Genomic DNA, 23,947 nt, shown 5'->3' on the forward strand with positions numbered 1-23,947 from the left:
GACAAACCAGATGGGTCTTCCAAGAACTGGAGCCAGAGAGACCACGAGAGAAGTGAAGAGTCGCCCCAAAGTCAGAGTGAGATGGCTGAAAGCCCAGGAAGGAGTCTGGGGCAGGGGCGCATTCCAGTCGGGAGACCAACTGCTCCCTGAGCTACTGCTCACATTGGCGCCAGCCCTATTTGCTGCACTTGTCACGCTGCAAGGTTAATAGTTCACATTTTATTTGCATCTACCCCCAGCACCTGGCACCTGGAGGCACCCTCAATGAACACGAATTCAAACTGGGGAAAACATGCCCCATTAAAGGAGGCCCTTCAGTCAGTCTGCTGTTGCCACATGAGAATGCAACAGCGTTTCAAAGTGTTTCAAAAGACCGAAATCTGGACTTTTGTTTGAAATACCCTTATTTTAAAATGCTGGCAACTAATTCTCATACTATTTTAGCCAAACCACTTTTATGGAGCCGACCCAGCTTGCGTCCACCACTCACGGCATCAAAAACACCAAAGCTAAGCAAAAGCCACAGTTAAAGATATTGTGTTCTTCAAAGGCCTCACAACAGCCCTCTGACCAAGAAAGTCAGGGTTATTACTCCGTCTTTAAGAGTTGAGCTTGAAGGTGGCCCAAGAGGCTTATTAGTTTGCTCAAGGTCACTTGCTAATTAGTAGCAAAATCAGAATCAGAACTCACATCTCAACACTCTTGCTCACAGGCTCTTTCTTCAAACTCCACATGGTCTCCAGGCCCTAATGCACAGCAGAGTGAAAGCAGCAGTCTGAACAGCCTGCCCCAGAGCCCTATGGCATCAGATGGTTGATCTTACTTGAGCTGTGCAAGTGGAAGGGTTCTAGGTGAAGTAAACAGAGGTCTAACTTAATTCACCAAAATAGGATCATACCCCTGAATACATTCCCAGACTTGAGCCAATTTACAGAGCCAGAAACCCTTGAATAAAGGGGAGGCCGGGTCCCCTTAAGGAAGAACTTACTATACTGACAAAAATTTATACTGTTAATATTTCTCCCAGACTTCCCCAAAGGGATCTATGGCATTTTACCAGTGTGACTGTGCAATGGAGAAAAAGAAATAAACTGATTTTTCAGGAATAACTGGATGCTGGCTCTGAACTGGCACTAATTCCAGGGGACCCAAAACATTACTACAATCCAACAATCCTAGTAGGGGCTCCAGGAGGTGATCAGTGTGGTTTTGAGCTCAGTTCTTCTCACAGTGGGTGCACTGGGTCCCTGAACCCATTCCGTGGTTATTTCCTCAGTTCTGGAATGCATAATTAGACTAGACATCCCAGCAACTGGCAGAATCTTCCAGAGCACAGGACTAGTAGCTAGATTCCTTTGAGCTGTTAAGAACATGTATCCAAAACCTAGAAGTGAGGCAAGGCCACCTAAGGCCCATCTGACCCTCTAGGGGAGGGCACTTTGTTTACTTACAGTCTCCTACCCAAAAGGGGCCCACTCGCAAGAGAGATGTTAACAGGGAGAGAATTGATAATATGCTGTGAATGACTTCTATCCAATAGAGAAGATAATCCCAAACTTTACGACTTTATTGTCCTGTAAGAGATTAATGAATTTTATATCTAGTTTAGCAGTCTTACTCTCGCTTTCTTCCTTTCTTCCACTGGTACCTCTTTTGAACCTAGCTCTGTCATCTCACTGGCTCTTTCATGAATGAATTAAATAAATCTTTGACATGTAATTGTTTGAGAAATACATTTTTAACCTTCTAAAAATTATTACCTTAACAATGTACATGGCTCAAAAAAATAAGTACTCCCAGGAAAATCCAGCAGCCAGATGGGTCAAGAGGCTGAATGAACTCCACTGTCTCATTTCTTCTCCCCTCTGTGGCTCCCAGTCAGCCCAGTGTACTCGGCTCACACCAGCCTGCCTGCAGGACAAGCAACACACTTCTTCATCTTATGGTGATTCATGGCTTCAGGCTCAGCCATTGTGGTTACATCGCCACCCTCAAAATGTGAGGTGGTTGACTCCAGATTATCTGTTGGAAACAGGTGCTTTCCAAGTAATTGAAAGCATAACAATTCTCCAGCAGTCAGAGATAAAGACCAGGAGAAAGGCCAGTGCCATCTGGGCAGCCTAGGGGCCATGGATCCTTTATGTAAATAACAAACACACAGGAGAAACAGTAGCAGCCGCCAAGCACTTCTTGGTCCCCATGTGGTGGGGTGAGCTTGTCTAAAAATTACCCTTGCTTTCCACTCTGGGGATCAGGAGGCAGGATCACTGGTGTGTGTGTGGGGGGGTGCACGCATGCATGTTGAGAACACAGGGATGACATCTGCTAATCTAGGTCAACCCCAGCTCCCCAGGGGACAACTCAAACCCTACATTTTCTAAAAGGCTTCCATGACCATGTGACACCCAGTGGCACTGTCCTCTGAAGGGGACTTCGTTGTGTATAGCACCTTACATTGTACTTTATTAGGCCATTAGAAGACCTAGGTCTCAATCCTGGTTCTGTATGCTGTTAGCTGTGTGACTTTGAGCAAGTCACTTAATCTCTTTCTCCCTCTCAAAGCCAGTTTTCTCACCTATAAAATGAGAGTAACAACACTTTTCTCTACTTCTTGAGGCAGTAAGAATCAAGTCTTAGGTTCACGTCTTGGCTCAATACATAAAAATATCAACAATAAAATTTTGGGAAATTTACTTAACTATTGTTGCTCATTTTACTCATACATGAAACGGGGATGATGATAATTACAATACTTCCTTCACTGGATTGTTGCAAAGATTAAATGAGATAATGTGTTGAGTGATTATATTGATGCCTACTAGCATTCAAAAGTGTTAAGTATTTCAACTGAAAATGCTTTGAAGCAGTAGGATTCTTATCAAATGAGAAGTTTTCTATGATTCACCATTATCTTGTATTATTCTCTAAATGTTTCAGATGTTAGCTGTGGCTCCTCAGGCAGATTTCAAGCTTATGAAACCTTCTCTATCTTTAAAATTATTTTTAAGTATATTTTATTGATTATGCTATTGCAGTTGTCCCAATTTTCCCCCTTTGCCCCCCTCCACGCCTCTCCTCCAGCAATCCGCACCCCCACCCCTTAGTTCAAGTCCATGGGTTGTGCATATAAGTTCTTTGGCTTCTCCATTTCCTATACTATTGCTAACACCGCCCCCACCCCTGTCTATTTTGTACCTACCAATTATGCTTATTAATCCCTGTATCTTTTCCCCTCTTCTCCCTCCTACCCCTCCTAGCTTATATTCCTCCGAATGATCTCCATATCTATGATTTTGTTTCTATTCTGGTTTTTGCTTAGTTTTTGGGTTTTTTTAGATTCAGTTGTTGATAGTTATGAGTTTGTTGTCATTTTAATGTTCATAGTTTTGACCTTCTTTTTCTTAACTGGGTCCCTTTAACATTTCATGTAATAATGGCTTGGTGATGACGAACTCCTTTAGCTTTACTTTGTCTGAGAAGCACTCTATCTGCCCTTCCATTCTAAATGATAACTTTGCTGGATAGAGTAATTTTGGTTGTAGGTCCTTGCTTTTTCTCTTTTTAAAAAAATATATATTTTTGATTATGCTCTTACAGTTGTCCCATTTCCCCCCCTTCACTCCACTCCATCCTGCACACCCCCTCCCTCCCACATCCCCCACCCCTATAGTTCATGTCCATGGGTCACACTTATAAGTTCTTTGGCTTCTACATTTCCTATACTATTCTTACCCTCCCCCTGTCTATTTTCTACCTACCATTTATGCTACTTATTCTCTGTACCTTTCCCCCTTCTCTCCCCCTCCCACTCCCCTATTGATAAACCTTCATGTGATCTCCATTTCTGTGGTTCTGTTCCTATTCTAGTTGTTTGCTTAGTTTGCTTTTGGTTTTGTTTTAGGTGTTTTTGTTAATAACTGTGAGTTTCCTGTCATTTTTACTGTTCCTATTTTTTATCTTCTTTTTCTTGGATAAATCCCTTTAACATTTCATATAATAAGGGCTTGGTGATGATGAATTCCTTTAACTTGACCTTATCTGGGAAGCACTTTATCTGCCCTTCCATTCTAAATGATAGCTTTCCTGGATACAGTAATCTTGGATGTAGGTCCTTGCCTTTCATGACTTGGAATACTTCTTTCCAGCCCCTTCTTGCCTGTAAGGTCTCTTTTGAGAAACCAGCTGACAGTCTTATGGGAACTCCTTTGGAGGTAACTGTGTCCTTTTCTCTTGCTGCTTCTAAGATTCTCTCCTTCTCTTTAATCTTGGCTAATGTAATTGTGATGTGTATTGGCGTGTTCCTCCTTGGGTCCAGCTTCTTTGGGACTCTCTGAGCTTCCTGGACTTCCTGGAAGTCTATTTCCTTTGCCAGATTAGGGAAGTTCTCCTTCATTATTTGTTCAAATAAGTTTTCAATTTTTTATTCTTCCTCTTCTCCTCTGGCACCCCTATAATTCGGATGTTGGAACGTCTCAAGATGTCCTGGAGGTTCCTAAGCCTCTCCTCATTTTTCCGAATTCTTGTTTCTTCATTCTTTTCTGGATGGATGTTTCTTTCTTCCTTCTGGTCCACACTATTGATTTGAGTTCCAGTTTCCCTCCCATCAATATTGTTCCCTGTACATTTTCCTTTGTTTCTCTTAGCATAGCCTTCATTTTTTCATCTAATTTGTGACCAAATTCAACCAATTCTGTGAGCATCCTAATTAGCAGTGTTTTGAACTGTGCATCTGATAGGTTGGCTATCTGTTCGCTGCTTAGTTGTATTATTTCTGGAGCTTTGATCTGTTCTTTCACTTGGGCCTTTTTTTTTTTTTTTTGGTCTTGGTGTGGCTGTTACGTAAAGGGGCAGAGCCTTAGGTGTTCGGGGGCAGGGTAACACTGGTAGCTGCACTGTGATGCTGTACCTGGGGAAGGGGCCGAGAGGGAGCAATGGCGCTTGCTCTACTCTCTGACAGATTTCAGTCACTCCCTCCGCTACCCACAATCAAATTGGGCCCCTCTGGTGCTGATTCCCAAGTGAGTGGGCTTGTGCACGCTCTAGGCCCCTATGGATCTCTCCAATGAACCCTCCTGTGAGGCTGGGAGTTTCTCCTGCTGACGCCTCAACCCCCACAGGTGTTTTCAATCAGAGGTTTGAGGCTTTATTTCCCCCGCTGGAGCCCTGGGTTACGCGGTTCGCTTCGTGCACCCCTTCCCCCCCGCCATTCATCTTGGTTTATCTATGCACGAATTTGGGGCCGCAGGGTCTGATAGCTGTTGCACTGACTGCCCCATTCGTTCCACAATCCGCCACCTCCCTGGGTCTGCCAGCTGCATTGCTGCTGAGTCCTCTCCACTCCGGCTGCCCATCTCCGTTCCTCCTACCAGTCTGGATGAATGTTTCTTCTTCATCTCCTTGGTTGTCAGACTTCCGTGCAGTTCGATTTTCTGTCAGTTCTGGTTGTTTTTTGTTTTTAAATTGTTATTGTCCTTCTTTTGGTTGTGCGAGGAGGCACAGTGTGTCTACCTACACCTCCATCTTGGCCAGAAGCTCCGCTTTTTATCTTTTTGTCAGTCCCTCCTTGCCTGCAAAGTTTCTTTTCAGAAATCAACTGATAGTCTTATGGGAACTCCTTTGTAAGTAACTCTCTGTGTTTTTCTTGCTGCTCTCTCTTAAGACTCTCTCTTTATCTTCAATCTTGGATAATGTAATTATGATGTGCCTTGGTGTGTTCCTCCTTGGGTCCACCTTCTTTGGGACTCTCTGAGCTTCCTGAAATTCCTGGAAGTCTATTTCCTTTGTCAGCTTGGAGAAGTTCACCTTCATTATTTTTTCAAATCAGTTTTCAATGTCTTGCTCTTCCTCTTCTCCTTCTGGCATCCCTATGATTTGTATGTTGGCACTTTTGGACATGTCCAGAAAATTCTTATACTTTCCTCATTTTTTTGAATTTTTATTTTTTCATTCTGTTCTGGTTGAATGTTTATTTATTTTTTCCTTATGTTCTAAATCATTGATTTGAATTCTGGCTTCCTTCCTTTCACTGTTGGCTCCCTGTGGACTTTTCTTTATTTCACCTAGTGTAGCTTTCATTTCTTCCCTTATGTTTTTACCATACTCCATTAGTTCTCTGGGCAACCTTATCACCAGTGTTTTGAATTATGCATCTGATAGGTTGGCTATCTCCATTTCATTTAGTTCCTTTTCTGGGGTTTTGTTCTATTCTTTCTCTTGTGCCATATTTCTTTGTCTCCTCAATTTGGCAGCCTCCCTGTGTTTGTTTCTGTGTTTTAGGTAGAGCTGCTTTGACTCCCTGTCTTAGTGCACCTGTTAAGGTGTGTGGGACAGAGCCTTAGGTATTCACCAGGGCAGAGCAACCTGTTTCAACACTTTCTGGCTCTGTGTGTGGGGAGAAGGGGTCAGAGAGGGGACAATACTGCTACCTAGCTTCTGGAGGCTTGCCCCGCATTCACTCCATTTCCAGCCAATCCACCCACTTCCTGTAAGAGACTAGCACCCCTCCAGCTGTTGCCCTGGTGATGATTCTTAGAGTTGGTAGGTTTGCATACTTCTAAGTCCAAGCAGGCCCTTTTAACAGACTCTCCTGAAAAACTGGCAGTTTCTTCTGCTCTCCCAACTCCCATTGGTTTTTACAGTCAGAAACTGGGAGGCTTTATCTTCCCGGCACTGGAACCTTGGGCTGCACAGTCTGACTTGGGCTCCAGTCTGGCCTGGAGCTGGGATCACTCATTTCCAAGGTCTCCCTCCCAATTTGTATCCACCACATGTGAATGTAGGACTACCTCTGCTGCCATCACCACCTCTGCCGCCCCCCCCCCCACCTCTCCACACCACACCGTGTCCTCTCTGCCCTTCCTACCTGTCTAGATGAATATGGCTTCTTTAAATCCTTGGTTGTCAGATTTCCATACAGTTCAATTTTCTGGCAGTTCTGGGTGTTTTTTGTTTTGAGGTTAGTTGTGATTCTTCTTGTGGTTGTGCAAGGAGGTGAAGTGTGTCTACCCACACCTCCATCTTGACCAGAAGTCAAAACCTTTTAACAAATATTTATTGAATACTTTCAAAGGGCTCAGCAATGTGGATATCAAAATAAGTAAGACACATAGTCATTGTCTTCAAGATCACAGCTCAGTGAAAAAGACAAGTGCAAAGGTGATTAAAATGTGACATGATAGAGATGACAGCGCATGGGAGTCACCTAACCAAGCTAGAGTCTCTGAAGGCAACACTAGATCATAGGCTTAAAAAAAATCCCCTCCCTGTACTTCATGCCCTATACTCTGTTTCTAGGATAGTGGCTTGGACCTAACAGAAGCCCAATATATATTTGTTGAATAAACATGAAGAATTAAGCAACCTTTCTTATTACCTAGGTCACCCAGAGTCCCTTTGGTGGGGGGAGGAGATAAAGGGAACTAACATTAATGGAGAACCTGACACATCCCAAATACTGGGAAAGGCATTTTACAGTGTTGTGCTAGAGCTAGTTGTACAGATCTTCCCAATTCTGCATTCAATGACGTCGCAACCATGTCAAGTTGGCAGCTTGCTATCAGTCCCAGTTTGAGTACTTACCCAATGAAATTGGCAAATACTACAAATCAGAACATTATTTTTTTTCTTTGAGAGCCGGTTGTTAAAACATTTATCAGCACACAACTGTAGGGATCTCCCACAATAATCCATTATCCAGGTGAGAAAACTAAGGTTCAGACAGGTTAAATAATTTTCTACAAGTCACACAACCATAGAAGGCAAATTTAGGGTTAGAATTTGTCTAGCTCACTCTAAGGTCCTGGTTTTTCCCTCTGTAACTTGGGACCCTTCCCTGTCAGACCCCAGTGGGCTTGACCAGTAGCAAATTAGTGGATCCTCTGTATCTTGTTCTGGCTGAAGGGGAAAGCAGAAGAGCTTCACTTTCTATGGTACTTAGTCTCTTTAGGCATCAGGGCTCCCCAGGTCCAGTCCAAAATCTGTAGGAAGCCTGTGTTATCTACCCACTTTATTATCCTCATTGAGAATCCTTGTTCAGTCTATTGACAATGAATAATCTTTGCTATGGAAAGATGTTCAACATCACTAGTCATGAGAAAAAAATGCAAATCAAAACTACACAGTGAGATTTACACCATCAATGTACACCATTAGGATAACCACTAGTTGTATGTATGTATGCATGTATGTATTTACTTTAAGAATTCCTTTGGAGGAATATCTGTTCAAATCCTTTTCCCATTTTATAATGGGGTTATTTCTATTATTGAGTTGTAAGAGTTCTTTACATATTCTGGATACTAGTCCTTTATCAATCTCTTCACTTTCCTTATGGTGTCCTTTAAAGCACAAGCATTTTAAATTTTGATGAAACATAATTTATGTATTTTTCCTTTCACTGCTTGTGCTTTTGGTGTCATATCGAAGAAACCATTACCTAACCCAAATTCATGAAGATTAACCCTTGTGTCTTCCTGTAAGAATTTTACAGTTTTTAGCTCTTACACTTCAGTCTATGATCCTTTTTAATTTTTCTATAAAGCAAGAAGTAAGAGTATAAATTTATGCAATGGCCACTTTTAAAAAACAGGAAATAACAAGTGCTGGTAGCATTTGGAGAAATTGGAACCTTTGTGCACTGTTGTTGGGTATGTAAAATGGTGGAACCCCTATGGAAAACAGTATGGAGTTGCCTCAAGAAAATTAAAAATAAAGTTGCCATCTGATCCAGCAATCCTATTTTCTGGTTATATATCCAAAAGAACTGAAAGCAGATCTCAAAGAAATATTTGCACATTCAAGTTCATAGTAGCATCGTTCACAATAGCCAAGAGGTAAAAGCAGCCCAAGTTTCCATCAATGGATGAATGGATAAACAAAATGCAGTATACACATATAATAGAATATTATTCAATCTTAAAAAGTCATGCCCTGGCTGGTGTGTCTCAGTGGATTGAGCGCTGGCCTGCGAACCAAAGGGTCGCCAGTTCAATTTCTAGTCAGGGCACATGCCTGGGTTCTGGGTCAGGCCCCCAGTGGGCGGTACATGAGAGGCAACCACACATTGATGTTTCTCCCCCTCTCTTTCTCCCTCCCTTCCTCTGAAAATAAATAAATAAAATATTTTTTAAAAAGGCAGAAAATTCTCACACGTAGTACAATATGAATGAACCTTGAAAACATATACTAAGTGAAATAAGCCAGTCGTAAAAACACAAATATGAGATGAAGAACTTACTGAGGTATCTCAAGTATTCAAACTCAGAGAAACAGGAAGTGAAGTGGTAGTTCCTAGGGATTGGGGAGGGGGGAGAAAATTGGGAGTTAGTGTTTGATGGGTATAGAGTTTCAGTGTTGCAAAATGAGAGAGTTCTGGAGAGCTGTCACATGACAATGTGAATACACGTAGCACAATTGACCTGTATGCTCCCAAAGGGTTAATTAAGATGGCGAGTAAAAAAAGAAAAAGACATTAATGGTGGTTCCAGATGGAATTCACCTTCTTCTCTCTCACTCTCTCCAGAAAGAACGACTAAACCACAGAGGTCACTGTGGGCCTGTGTGAGGCAGCCATCGCCACTGAAGCCACTGAGCCAGAGGACTAACCTCAGAGGACTCACGGAGCCCCAGAGATGGCTGTCATCTAAGATTCTCCCCTGAAGAAAACTGAGACACACAAAATATCAGTAACTAATTAGGGCAAGGCCTCCATAGCTAATTAGGGCAGGGCCAAGTAGTTTATAATAATTCTTAAATTATTAATAAAATAAATGAATGCATTTATTTAACAAATATGCATCTGTGTCTACTGTGGGCAAAGCTCATCGCTAGACCTAATGGGGTAATATAAAGATAAAACATGTTTCCCATCAAAGCTTATACATGAATGGGGGGGTACAGATGAGTACAAGGGAGCTGCTGGAAAGGTCATGTGGAGCTGCCTTTGAATCCCAACTGTACCCCTTCCTTGGACCAGTCACTCTTCTTCTGTGAGGCTCAGTGACCATATCCATAAAATAGGGATGGTATCTCTTCCCTCAGTGAGTAAAGGATATATGCCTAGTAAGGTGAATAACTTTATTCAATGAACATTCATTTATTCATTCAATCATAGAAAGCTGTAAGTCAACAGAAAGAAGGGGAACTCTCAGCAATAAAAACAATGACCCTGCTCTCTTGTACAGCACTTCTTGGACTGGATGTTTCTATTTCTAGGCTGGGAACTTGAGTTTTAATCTGCAGAGTTGATAATACTTCTGCTTTCACCGAGATGAAAAAATACACTAGAAATGTCTGAGATTTTGCTCTGAGTGTGCAGCTCAGTTGGTTGGGCATTGTACCTCAAAGTGAAAGGTGGCCTGTTTGATTCCCAGTCAGGGCACATGCCTGGGTTGCGGGTTTGGTGCACATACAAGAAGCAAACAATTGGTATTTCTCTCTCACATCATTGTTTCTCTCTCTCTCTTTCTCCCTCCCTTCCCCTTTCTCTAAAAATAAGTAAATAAAATCTTTTTTAAAAAAGAGAGAAGAAATGTCTGAGATTTTACTGCCTATGTTTTCTTCTGGAATTTTATGGTTTCAAGTATAACATTTAAGTCTTCAATCCATCTTGAGTTTATTCTTGTATATGGTGTAAGAAAGTGGTCTGGTTTCATTTTTTGCACATATCTATCCAATTTTACCAACACCATTTACTGAATAGACTATCTTTACCCTACTTTATGTTTTTGCCTCCTTTGTCAAATATCAATTGACTATACATGCGTGGGTTTATTTCTGGGCTTTCTACTCCATTCAATTGATCTATATGTCAGTTTTTACGCCAGTACTATGCTGTTTTGATTACTATGACTTTGTAGTACAGCTTGATACCAGGTAGCATGATTCTATTTTTCTGATACATCTCCTTAGACAAGGGAAACAAAAGAAAAAATAAACAAATGGGCCTACATCAAACTAAGAAGTTTTTGCACAGCAAAGGACACCATCAACAAAAGAAAAAGACAACCCACTGAATGGAAGAACATGTTCAATGATACATCTGATAGGGGTTAATATCCAAAATTTATAAAGAACTTATAAAATTCAACACCAAAGAAACCCCAAATGATCTAATTAAAAATGCACAAAGGACCATCTCCAAAGAGAACATACAGATGGACAATAGACATATGAAAAGATGCTTAATATCATTAATCATCAGAGAAATGCAAACTAAAACCACAATGAGAAATCACCTCCCACCTGGCAGAATGGCTATCATCAATAAATCAACAAACAACAAGTGCTGGAGAGAATGTGGAGAAAGGGGAACCTTTTTGCACCATTGGTGGGAATGCAGATTGGTGCAGCCACTGTGGAAAGCAGTATGAAGTTACCTCAAAATATTAGAAATGAAACTACCTTATGACCCAGCAATTCCACTTCTAGGAATTTATCTGAAGGAATCCAAAACACTAATCCAAAAGAATCTATGCACCCCTATATTCACTGCAGCATTATTTACAATAGCCAAGATTTTGAAGCAGCCCAAGTGCCCATCAGTAGAGGAGTGGATGAAAAAGCCATGGTACATTTACACAATGCAATATGACTTAGCCATAAAAGAACAAAGGAAATCTTACCCTTTGCAACAGCATGGATAGACCTAGAGAGCATTATGCTAAGTAAAATAAGCCAGTCGGAGAAAGACAAATATCATATAATTTTACTCATACATGGAATCTAATGAACAAAATGGACCAACAATTAAAATAGTGACAGACTCATAGGTAGGAAGCAGGCTGACAGCCATCCCAGAGGTGGGGACAGGGTGGGGGTGGTAGAGGGATTGAGCAAAAAAGAAAAAAAAGAGAAAAGGACTCATGGACAGGGGACAACACTGTGGTGATTGTGTGGAGGGGGAGCAGGGGGAAGGGAGTGAAAAGAGGTGGAAGAGGGTATAGGGGACGATGGATGCAGAATTGACGTGTGGTGAAGAGCACACAATACACAATACAATGTACAGATGACACGTTATAGAATTGTGCATCTGAAATTTGTATAATTTTGTTAATCAATGTCACCCCAATAAATTCAGTAAAAAGAAAAAGAAGGAGTACAACTGAATTGGCTCTTAGCACCTGTAGCTTCCTTGGCTCCAACACCTCTGCCCCTCCCCCAGGCTCTGATATAACTGACTCCCCCTAGACAGGAGCAGCTGGAATCCCCCATCATCACCACCTGCCCCAGATCCAGGACTACTGCAGTGGGATTCCCTTGAACAAAATCTGCATCTGCATCTAAATGAAAAGGGGGAGGGGGAAGCCCAGGACCCAGTTGACTATGAATGAAATCTGGTTCCCTGTAAGATTTCCATTTGTCTGCTTTCTGCAGCTTTGCCAGAGCTGCCTCTGACCTCTGTCTGCACTACAAATCCAGGCCTCAGAAATAGCCAATTTGGAAATTATGTGCTGTCCAAGGGGCCGCTCTTCAGGCTGCCTGTTTGATGCTGGTCCTGGTTCCTCTGCAGGTAGCTGTTCCAAGTGCCTAATGGGCTCTGTCACCTTGGTCCTGCTCATTAGATAGAGCCTGGGCCAATTACCACCCCAGGCCTGGTTCCTAACAGCAGCCTCTGGTTTCCAGGGCAAGGCAGGCTAGGCCCAGCCCTGGCTGCGGAGGGACACCGAAGACCTCTGCACTCCTGGACCCCGGTAAGGGGCTGGTGGCCGAGAGGCAAGACCATATAAAGGGGATTTAAAGGGCAAATCAAAAGGCAGAATTTTCTTAGCAACCCTTGGGGGTCCCAGCTAACTGGTGACACAGCCAAGATCTGTAATTAGAAAAACAACTGCCTGAGGCCATACATAGCTCAGCAGGTTAAATGGTGTCTAACCTGGGCATTTAGCAATTTTTATACATAAACACACATATCCCTGTAACACACACATTGTATTATTTATATAATTAGAAAATGATTTTCCAGGTCTTATATTTTGATAAATGCTTCTCTCACCAATTTCCTTATTTCCATGCCTAGACTCTCCTTCCTGCTTTTGTAATCTCCAGCCCACATTAGCAACACAGAATGCCAGCTGTAGGCCTGCACATATCACCAGGAAAAAAAATGAGAAAAATGTTGTGTTTACTGCTTCTCACTCTATGCTTCTAATGTGGAAATAGCCCTTTGTGCTTTCTGATGAAGAGGCCACAGGAATCACCCCTGCACGGGTTTACTGCTTCCTCCAAGTGCGTCAGCCAAGACTGACACACTAATGTATTTGGAAGGACATGTATCAGTTATGATCTCGAAAAAAAGTACTGGTCCCTCACAACCTATGTTGTGTGTATACCACTATAACCAAGCACTGATTACTTCTTTGTGTGTGCGCATGCACATGTGTGAATTAGCACTTATTGAATGCCCAATATTGTGTATAGCACTGTGGACAATGTTTAAGTTTTTAAAAGCAGTCTCCAACTTATCCAACTTCTAAATTTTTGTAATATACACATTCCTTCATCTATACAGTCCCTCCACAAATGCTCAGGGTCTGTTATGCACTAAACACCAAGAACAGGAAGAAGCCCTATCTTTTACGGCAGACACAAGAATTAAAGATGTATATCATCTTTAATGTAGTATAGTCAGTATTTTAAAATAGTAGATATTTGCTTGGGTACACTGTATTACAGGCCAGAAAGCATCAGACTATAAAATTAACACCTTCATAGAGAATGTTTTAAAGCAACATTTGTACTTTCAAATGCAGTGCCACATGGAGGGAGGTAGAACAAGAGCAGATATTGGTGGTCATAGTTTGTTCCCACCAGAAGGGACCCCCTTCAATCCAATCCCATTGTCTTAGAAATAAAAATCAGGGACAGGATAGGTTACGTTTCCCTAGACCATCCAATTAGGGTTGAACAAACTTTAGTCAGGCTCCCCTCAGCACTCTTTTCAATGAAGCCTCCTCTTTGGGCCTTGTCTTGGACCTGCGCACCCTGTTTTAGTAAGAATCCCATTAAATGAGTTTAGAGAGAACCTCCACCCTTGGTACCTGACCCCACGGGCCTGCCTTCAGCAAGAACCCTTTGAAGTCCACTTAGGAAGAATCATCTAACCCTTGATGCCTCTTCTCAGTCATTTTCCGTCCACTGCCCCCTTCATTCTGCGCATTGGTTAGAAACCTCCAGCTGTCTCTGTACATTCAAAGTTGAGGCAATCTCTCTCCCCTATTGCAATAGTCTTAACACTTATCTCAATAGTCCTAAATAAGTTTTCCTTAGTGTTTGTTTTAACAAATGAAAGAATTTTTTTCTTTAACAGGTTGATTGTCCTGAGGCTGAAATCCATGTCTCCTGACTTCTTGACCCCCTAAAGGCCCATGTGGGTCTAGTCTGCATAGAGGGAAGAAAGGGCCCAGCAAAACAGCAGAATGCCAAATCTCCTGGAACACCAGGCAGTGGGCTCCCAGGAGCAGTGCCATGGTCTGGCAAAAATATCCCGGATTCTGGCTTTCTGTTTTATTTCTTCACTCTTTGTGTCCATTCTCTCAGGTTTCCTTGGGTCTCTGTCTGGGGGACTAAAACCAGAGGGTATGCTTAGAGGCGCCACCAAATTGACTGTCTTCAGATCAGTTGCTCATTTTGACCATCACTACAGTTCACCCAGCCAGGTTCTCCCAGGGCTGAGGCAACCAACACTGTTTGCTGAGGGCGCCATACCCACCTAGCTGGCCCTGGTGCCTCCTGCCCCGTCCAGGCCTTGCTCAGCCGCACAGAGCATGTGACTATTACAGGCAGAGACTTGAATGGAAGAAGATCAGTCCACCATCTGGTAAAATAGAGGTGGGACAGGATACCCAGCTGGGTAGTTTTCCCTGGGCCAGACAACCTGAGTTCTGCCCCAGGCTGGACTGCCCATGATTCCCACCTAAGGAGATCCCTGAGCTGCAGCCTCCAAAAGCCCCCCAAGGACAGAGACTCCACCTGCTGCTCAAGAGCTCTTGGTTCTGAACCGAAGGATGTCCAGGAGCCTTCAGCACCGCACCCCACTGACACTGTCCTCACTGCCAGCCATTGGTGGGGGCACCCTCCCTGGCCTGTTGAGCTTCGCTGCTCAGAACAGGCATATGGACACTGCTGGTCACATGAACTTCTATCCTTGCCCTTTTCCTCCTCTCCCCTCTAACAGGACCACGGACTCCTGGGGCTATGACATTACCATGGAAACAGAGTGGGAAGATGCTGTGGATGGCAGGTAACTGCCCAGGGATAAAGATAGGAGCCAGGGAGGCTGGGAGGCCCGGCATTCTGGGTACTCAGGGAGCTGGCACAGGCCTCAAGCCAGGCCCCAGATTGGGCCTGAAAGGCCTCACATTCCAAAGCTGGGCTGAGAGAACAGCTCCTGGAAATCCTCTGCACCTCCTTCCCTGACACCCCAACCTGTTACAGTGAAGGGGTACACTTTTCTCTCTGGGCTCACTCAAGTCATTTAACATGTAATTCCTGAGTGCCCAGTAAGGGCCAGATCATTGCAGACCAGCATCCACGCTGGAAAGCCCAGGAGGGCAGGCTCTGACAGCCCAGCCCCACAGGGAGATGCACTGGGCAGCTCCACGTATTGCCATGTTGGCTGCTGAACCACAGGAAGGCGGCTCTGCAAGGCTGTGGGTTCTTTACCTGCAGGCACGTGATCCATGCCAAGGGCCCAGAAAGTTCCCAGCACCATCAGCATCTTCTATGTCCTTGAGGACTGGTCAACTGGGCAAATTTATGATGGGACTCCCTTGGGGTTTGTGACAGAGTCAGTCCCTGCGTGCTTCTGTCCGTGAGGTCCCAGCTCTTCCCCTTCTTTACAAGGAAACCCCACACCTCCCTCCCTCCACCCCCAGCAAAGCTGCACTCAGGGGCTGGAGTTGTGAAGCCCTCCTCATTCTGCCTCTGCCCCTTCACATCAGGGAGCAGCAGTAAATGACTTCTGGGGATACACCCTGCGCAAAATCAAGTCCTGCCCAGATGCAGGGGGGTTATTGTTATTGCTCTTCCCTGATAGGACCGTGGGTCCTTATGGCAGACTGGAGTATACAAGACAACATTGCTGTGGTGGGGGGCTGGGGGGTGGCCAGGTACCTTGAGAGTCAGAAGATTTGGATTCTGGTCCTGACTCTGGCCCCCAGAGACTTTGAACAATTCTCTTGGCCACCTGGAGCCTCAGCGTTCTCATTTGTGAAACAAGAGCATTAGACTGAGGATCTGACACATAGGAGGCATTTACTGTATTTTTTGGACTATAAGGTGTACTTTCCCCCACCCAAATTTGGGAGGAAAATAGGGGTGCGTCTTAGAGTCTGAATGTAGCTTACCTGGCTCACTGCGGGGATGGGGCAGTGGTAGAGCAGGTTTTTTCCCCTATTTTCCTCTTCTAAAACCTAGGTGCATCTTTTAGCCCCAAAAATATGGTAATAAATGTTGGCAGAAAGAATGTTGGGTGAAAAACTCCAAATCCTGGCGTTCCTAACAACTATATAAGGGACTTTTTATTAGCACCCAGCCTCCTTGGGCCTGAGCCCAAGTACTGCAGAAACCCAGGTTCCCACAAGCCACCCCTTTCTGGAACACTTAATGGATCCCCTTCTATCCCCTCTCTTTCTCCAAACTCCCCTTACCTTCCCTCTTCCTAGCCATGGTGCCAGCAGGTCAGTGAATCCCCTTTAATCCTCAGCTCCCAGTCATACTAATTGCTCTCTTTCTTGTCTTCTAACTCAGGAGATGAAGCTTCAGTTAGATAAGTGGGCAGCTGTTCCAAGAGCAGGTGACTGGGAGGAAAATGGTCCCGCCTTGGAAGTGGCCAAAGATGTCGACAGGGACCAGCAAGGCAGGAAGATCCCCACAGTGTGGATTGAACAGTGTCCCCCTTGCCAAATCAAGTCCACTCAGAAGGTCAAAATGTGACATTATTTGGAAATGGGTATTTTCAGATATAATTAAGGATAATTATTAAATAGTTAAGGATCGAGATGGGCTCACATTGGATTAGGGTGGATCCTAAGTCCAATACCTGGTACCCTTAAAAGAAGAGGAGAGGGAAGAGGAGAGGAGGCAGAGACACAGGGAGACAGTCAATGTGTGGATGGAGGTAGAGATCGGCATTATACCGCCAAAAGCCAAGGAGCTCCAAGAGCCATGCGAAGCTGGAAGAGGCAAGAGTCTGGAACCTTTGGTGAGAGTACGGCCCTGCTGGCACCTGCTTTCAGACCCTCTAGCCTCCAGAATTGAGAGACAATAAGTTTCTGTTGTTTTAAGCCACCCAGTTTGTGCTACTTTGTTACAGTTGCCCTAGGAAACTAGTACATCCTTCATATTTACATTGTTCCTACAATGTTTAAGGCAAACAGTTGTGAGCTCTACAGAGAGGTCTGCCCCCTTCCTCTCTCCCTCAGGAGACTTTCCTGATGCCCTGGGGTTCATGGAATCTGCACAGTTTTACAGCCATTCTGCTTCACACACTTTTACTATCACATTTAGGAGCAAAGCAGAAGTGCTTAGAAAAGAAGGCAATGGATGTTCGCTTTCTCCAGGATGACTGCCTGCCATTCAGTCCCTTCAGAATGGTGGAACCCAGATTCATTAGGATGTGATGCATCAGCTTTTGGGCAAATCTCAGCCTGTTCTGCAAGAGGACAGTAGTCATTCATTCATGCAGCAATTACTTATGGACAGCCTCCCACCTGCCAAGCTTGCGCTCAGTGTAGGGCAGGGGAACCACCCCTTTTCCAATCCCCTCCTTGCTGCCCTGTGCTCAGACCTGACTGATGAGTTATCAGTACACCTTATTATGTTATTATTAGTAACAATAATACAGCATCCAAAGGGCTTTTGCACGTCATTACTATACTGAGCACTGACTTGCCTACACTCGGCTTCTCTGTGAGAAATGAGAATGTTGATGGCTTCACTCAAAGTTGTGAGTCCCTCAAAATATATAAGAACCAACTTGGTCCTACTCTACACTTCACTTTATCTGTATTCATCTGTATTTCCCAGGCAATAGAGTATGGCTGAGTAATAAATGGGAAGAAAGGACAAGAGGATGATTTTAGGACCTGGTTAAATTGGGAGAATTTTGGTAAAGATATCTGAGACCAAGCAGTGTGGCAAACACCAGAAGAAAGTAGACAAAATTTGGGAAGCATCTGTAGACATTTCAAGGCCTCCCATTGATTATAATGAGAATAATGATGGTGAATGTTTATCTAGCGCTTACCATGTGCCAATTATTAGGCTAAACACTTTACATGCAAAACGTAATGAAGTAAGTGCCATGGTTATCTCTATTTTATGCAGGAAAAAAACCTGAATTTCAAAGGGGTTATTGCAACTTGATTGAGGTCACAGAGCTGGTTACTGGCAGAGTGCAGACCTGAGCCTACATCAGTCTGGCGTCCAAGTTCATCCACTGAATCACTTGGTTATGCTGAACAGCTAGCTGGGCAGAGGATGGGTATCACATTTTTTAAGAAGTGATTTTGGGAAAGACAGGTTCAAATTGTTATTGCTTTTGAAAGGTCTTAGGTAAGTAATGCTTATCTGTACCTTTTAAACTGAGGATCAGCCCAGTTCTCCAAACTTTAAATCCCAGATTCAAAACAAATCACCCAGGGCTCCAAAGACAACCCTCAACAATTGTTCCATCCTATTTGTCTTCAGGTCCTTGGGCTGACCTGGACCAAAACATCTGTATATGTTTCTGTAATACTTGTCCCAATATTTTCTTCTTTATGGGTGTGTCTGACTGAAGCAGGCTCTAACTATTAAATATCTCCCAACTTCCATGCCCTATGACAACTGCGAAGCATTTCCAGCCAAACAATAATGCAGGTAAGCAGAAAGTGCTAACTGAAGATGAAAGGGAAGGTCTGGAGCATCTTGCTGACCTATAGGACCTGGGGAGGATGCCCCAGCCACTTCCAGACACTGTTTTTGGGCTTCAAGTGCATTCAGCCATGGAGAAATAAGCCATCACTCACCTCCTCATTCACCCTCCCACTCACTCACCCACCTTCTCAACAATCTAAGTGGCTTCCAAGTGCTTAGCAACATTTGAGGTTATAATAGGTTCTGGAGAAGTATGAAACAGACTGTATCAAGGGGATGTACATCTAATGAGAAACACAGACATGCACAGTTGAAAGATTCACATTAAGCATTAAGATGGTCATATAAGAAAGGAGCACAGAGTTCTCAGAAGGCAGTAACTGCAGTACTTCCTAGCTCTGTGAGCCTGAGCAAGTTTCACTTAAACTCTTGGAGTCTTAGCAGCCACTCCTGCAAAATAGGGGTTTTAATAGCTGTTGTGATGACCAATAGGTGTTGTGTATGTAAAAGTGATTTACAAATCAAAGAGATTGTTATTGCCTCATGGGTTTGGAAAATTAAAAGGAAGTTCCAAATGCAGAGTATTATTATTGTTCTGTAGGGAATAAGACAACTGTTAAAATGCTTAAAAACGCATGCAGGCAATGATGCCCCTGCCTTGAGTGCTCTTCCCTCTGGTATCTCTGTATAACTCACCCTCAGACATCCACTAAGTCTTTTCTCAAATGTCGCTTTCTCAGTGTGGTCCATCCTGCCCACCCTATTTAACAATGCACACTTCCTTCTCATTTCACCCCTCAGCATTCCACATCATCTAATGCTAACAGATTTTTTCTTTTCACAAGTACGTATTGCCTACTAATATACTCAGTAATTTACTTTTATCATTTTTCTCTTCCCCCTAGAATGTAAGTTCCAAGAGAGCAGGGATCTTTGTTTTGATGACTGAAGTATTTGCAACCAGACGAATGCCTAGTACTTAGCAGATGCTCCATAATATTTATTCAGTGAAATAACTGAAAGCAAAATGCACATTGAATGGCTACCATACCAGAAGACCTCCAGAGAAGAGTGAGTATAGGAAGGAAGAACATAGAAATCAGTAGCCTGGTCGGGTAACATGATGGATGAGAGGCTCATGATCATTGTGTGTGAAACATGAACACTTTCAAATCTCACAATAACTAGCAGAGAGGGCATCCTTTGAAGCTCACAGAGGCAGTTTCAGTCCAAACAGAGGAACCTATCTTTCCACGTGGACAGGGAACAGGATCTATGTCACTGTAGAAGACAAGTTTGAATAACTTCATGAAGAATAATTTCAGAGTGTATATTAGTTATCTACTATTGCATAATAAATTATCCCGAGACCTAGAAACTTAAGACAACAAAAACTTATTGTCTCACAGTTTCTATGGGTTAGGAATTCAAGCAGCTCAGTGTGGTGGTTGTAGCTCACAGTCTCTCACAAGGTTGTAGTCAAGACCTTGGCAGTGGCCACAATCATTTGAAGGCTGGTCCAGGGAGGAAAGATATGCTTCCAAGATGGTCCATTCATGTGGCTGTCGGCAGGAGGCCTTCGGGTATTGCTGTGTAACCTTTCTATAAAACTGCTTGAGGGCCCTTCTGACATGGCAGCTGGCCTCCCCCAGAATGAGTGATCCAAGAGAGAACAGGGTAGAAGTCATGAGATCATCTATGACCTACCTTCAGAAGTCACAATCTGTCACTTAGGCATGATGCTGTTGGTATATAGGTCTTCCCTATTTAATGTAGGAGGGATTACACAAAAATATAAATACTAGGGGGCAAGGAGTTATTGAGGGCCATCTTGGAGGTTGGCTACCACAGAATGTAACTAAGGAAGAATTCAGAATGTGTGGAGAGCAACACAGATCTATAAAAAGTATCACCTCCCACCAACTCCCTCTAGCTCACCAGAGAAGACTCTGTGCCATTAGTCATCCACAGTGACCAGGCCTTCCACTATATACATTATCCAAGGGAAGATGTATCTCTGTTTCTTTAGGGGACCTGACATCCTCTTCTTGGGACTCTGGATACTAGTTTCTGTTTGTCATATACTTCTGTTGTTGACCCTGTTATATACATGAATGTTAGAGCTGAGGGAGCTCAGAGTCCAAGAAAGGAATGACCACATGACCTGAGGAAGATGACCTGAAAATGAAACACCTGCCGTGCCCTCAGAAATCTCCTACCTTCGCTGAACAGTAAGCCTTTTTAAGTGGTCAGTAATAGCTGCATCAATTAGGAAAGAGTCCTCACCAAGGAAGGATTCACAGAAAAAGAAAAAAGCCGAAGTCAGGGAATAGCTTTCAGGGCAGGGAAGTCCTAGAAACTATTGTGTTACATCCCTCTCTCATACTTCATACAAAAACTGGGTGGCATTCACCCCTGCCATTAATGATCCCAAAAGATGTATTTCTGCCAGCTTTGAATATCTTCTCAGCTTGAGTTTCTTTAGCCCTCTTAACAGGAGGAAAAGAAAGAAGTCCCTTTATCTCTGTGCACCGGTATATTCTCCTTATTTTTCATTTTAAATAAAAAGTGGCCTGTGCCAGAGTGCATCACTCCATGCAAGAAGGCTCCAACCATGAGGAAGCAGATGAAGGACTCAGAAAGCCAGGAAGAAACATGAGGCTGTGCGAAGCCATCTTCGTGGAGACCGATGTCTTTTCCTGGCTTGCATGTGGTAAGATGGGAGTTCAGCTGAACCTATCCAAAGAGATGACAAGAAATCCAAACCCCTCTCACCCAAGATGAGTAAGAGCTTCTGACAGGTGAGTGTCAAAGAACTGTGGTGCAGATAAGGGGAGAGTGTAAGAAAAAAATGTAAGCTTGCATTTTGTAAAAGTTTTAGAAATGTGCTTAATTTCAGAGATGGAAAGCCAGGTGCTAAACTAGTGCAAAAGAAAACAGCTTAAATGTTCCCTCTTGGGTTTCTTAACATAACAATCATTACATATAGTTAATATTTATAGGGTGCTTTTCCAAGGACTCTTTCAAATCTCTTGTATCTACTGGCTTAAACACTATAAGACAATGAGGTCAGGATTACCATCCCCACTTATACAAGGTCTGTTCAGAAGGTATCCGGCCATGTAATATGAAAAATAGAGATATTTATTGAAGAAGATACCAGATACAAAAAACATTGTACATAGGACAATGACACCACAGTCCCCTTCAAAGTAGGCACCTTGGGACCTCACATACTTCTCCCAGCTGCCATCAGCTGCCCCGTTGTATTTTCCTGAATCTCATCAACATTCTGAAATCTCTTTCCTTTCAAAAGTGATTTTAGTTTTGGGAAAAGCCAGAAGTTGAAGGGTGGTGGGGGACTGAGTCACCTGGGTGATTTGATGTTTCACCAGAAAACTCTGCAAGAGACATGATGCATGAGTAGGCGTATTGTCATGATGAAGCTGCCAATTACCAGTTGCCCATAGCTGTGGCCTTCTGAATCATCTGAATAGTTTCTGAGAAGGAATGTTTGATGCCAAATTTGATGCAGATTTGTTGCTCTACTCACTCAGTCATTTTGAATGCCACATCCACACAGTACATATGCTCACTCAAAGTGTCTACTGCCCCCACTGACTGGTACTGTGAATTTATCATTGTTGATGCATGTGCATTCCAGTCCACTCTCCTTGGCTGCCAGGTTATGTGGATGTCATACAAACATTCTTGTTATATTAACAATGACTGGACTTTTTTCGTACAGACCTTGTAGGTGAGAAGCCCAAGATGACAGTGGTTAACCAACTTGCTTAAGGTAACACAACTAGTAAATACTAAAGTTGTGACTCAAATTCTGGCCATCTAATTCAAGAGCCCACAGGCTTATCTATCATTCTGTGTTGTTTTTAAACAGTTTAAATAAGAGACCAAATGCTGGTAAATATCATTTATAAAACTCATAGTGAGGTGGGAAGTCCTCAACCTTAGTTGCCCCTGCCTCCCTTCTGTTCCTGCCTCCCTCCCTTGAGCCCATTGCTGACGGAGGTTCATTCCCAGTGCATTTCACCCCAATGGGCCCAAATCCCAGTACAGAACAACACTTCTTTGATGGTCCTTGACTTTAGGAATCCTGAGAAGAATCCCCCTCTGCTGTCTCCTGATTTCCTGGTATCATATGCAAAGTTCACCATCACTTCAGTGTATCAAAGACAGTACTTTCTCATCCCTATTCTCCTCCATTTTTTATTCTGTGTGCCACTTACATTGGTCAGAGAGAGCTATAGCTTTAGCATGTTTGCCTTTAAATCTCGCCCTGCATGTTAAGTCCTGTGACCTAGTGCAATCCACTTACCTCTCTAAGCCCATGCTTCTTCCTGTGCAAAATGGGGGTAATAATGGTGCCTAATTCATAGAGTTGTTGCAGGTTGGGAGTTGAAATAAAAGAATACATGTCAAGTGCTCAGCACAGTACCTTACACACAGTAAGTACATGACAAATGTTGGCTGTTAAGATGATGAGACCAGTGATGGAGGGAATGATGAGAAGGACCACTTGCCAAAAGCAGACCTTCTAAGAAAGTCTGTGAGTGAGCCACTCTCCCAGACCAAGGGTTCCTGGGTAATTGCTAAGTGATGTTGCTGCCTGGGCTAATAGGGAGAAGAGGAGATAATTATACAGCATCTAACAAAAAAAAATTCATTTTAATGCTTTTTCCTTGCTGGGCTACTTGGAATCCAAACAAGGCAGGGTGGAGATGAGAAGGGCAGGCACATAGTAAAGGAGCCCAATGATGAATGGACAGGTCCCAGGACTCACTTTGGCTCCCAGACATGCACAGAGGAGTGTCCTGGGGCTGTATGGCTGCTGTCTGCATATTTGAGTTCCAGTGCCCTAGAGGGCATGTCTGCCAGGCTGGTGCGGGCCTACTGACAGAGCCCTGGGGGCTGACACTGACTGACTTCACTCACCATCCTGTGTCTGGGAGCAGGTGGACATCACTCAGAGGGCTCCCAGGAAAGCCAGGGTCCTCCCTCCATCCCCCCCCCACCACAGCCGACAGCAAAGAATTCCCCATCTCCTCACAGAAAAAGGAAAGATCCCTACAGA

The 23,947-nt window shown here is 43.6% G+C and overlaps 1 protein-coding gene across 2 annotated transcripts in view; it reads right to left on the reverse strand.

The window, feature by feature from the left end:
* Positions 1-23,947, reverse strand: part of DRD2 (dopamine receptor D2) — a 72,438-nt gene that overhangs the window by 43,781 nt on the left and 4,710 nt on the right. The window contains exon 2 of one of the 2 annotated variants that reach the window (XM_053925519.1): positions 1,761-1,911. The exons of the other annotated variant lie outside the window; for it this stretch is intronic. The gene's annotated coding sequence lies outside the window, so the exon portion shown is untranslated. The remainder of the gene's footprint in view (positions 1-1,760; positions 1,912-23,947) is intronic. 2 annotated transcript variants of the gene reach the window in all.

The sequence above is a fragment of the Desmodus rotundus genome, chromosome 5 (genome assembly GCF_022682495.2).
Source record: "Desmodus rotundus isolate HL8 chromosome 5, HLdesRot8A.1, whole genome shotgun sequence".
Classification (NCBI taxonomy): domain Eukaryota; kingdom Metazoa; phylum Chordata; class Mammalia; order Chiroptera; family Phyllostomidae; genus Desmodus; species Desmodus rotundus.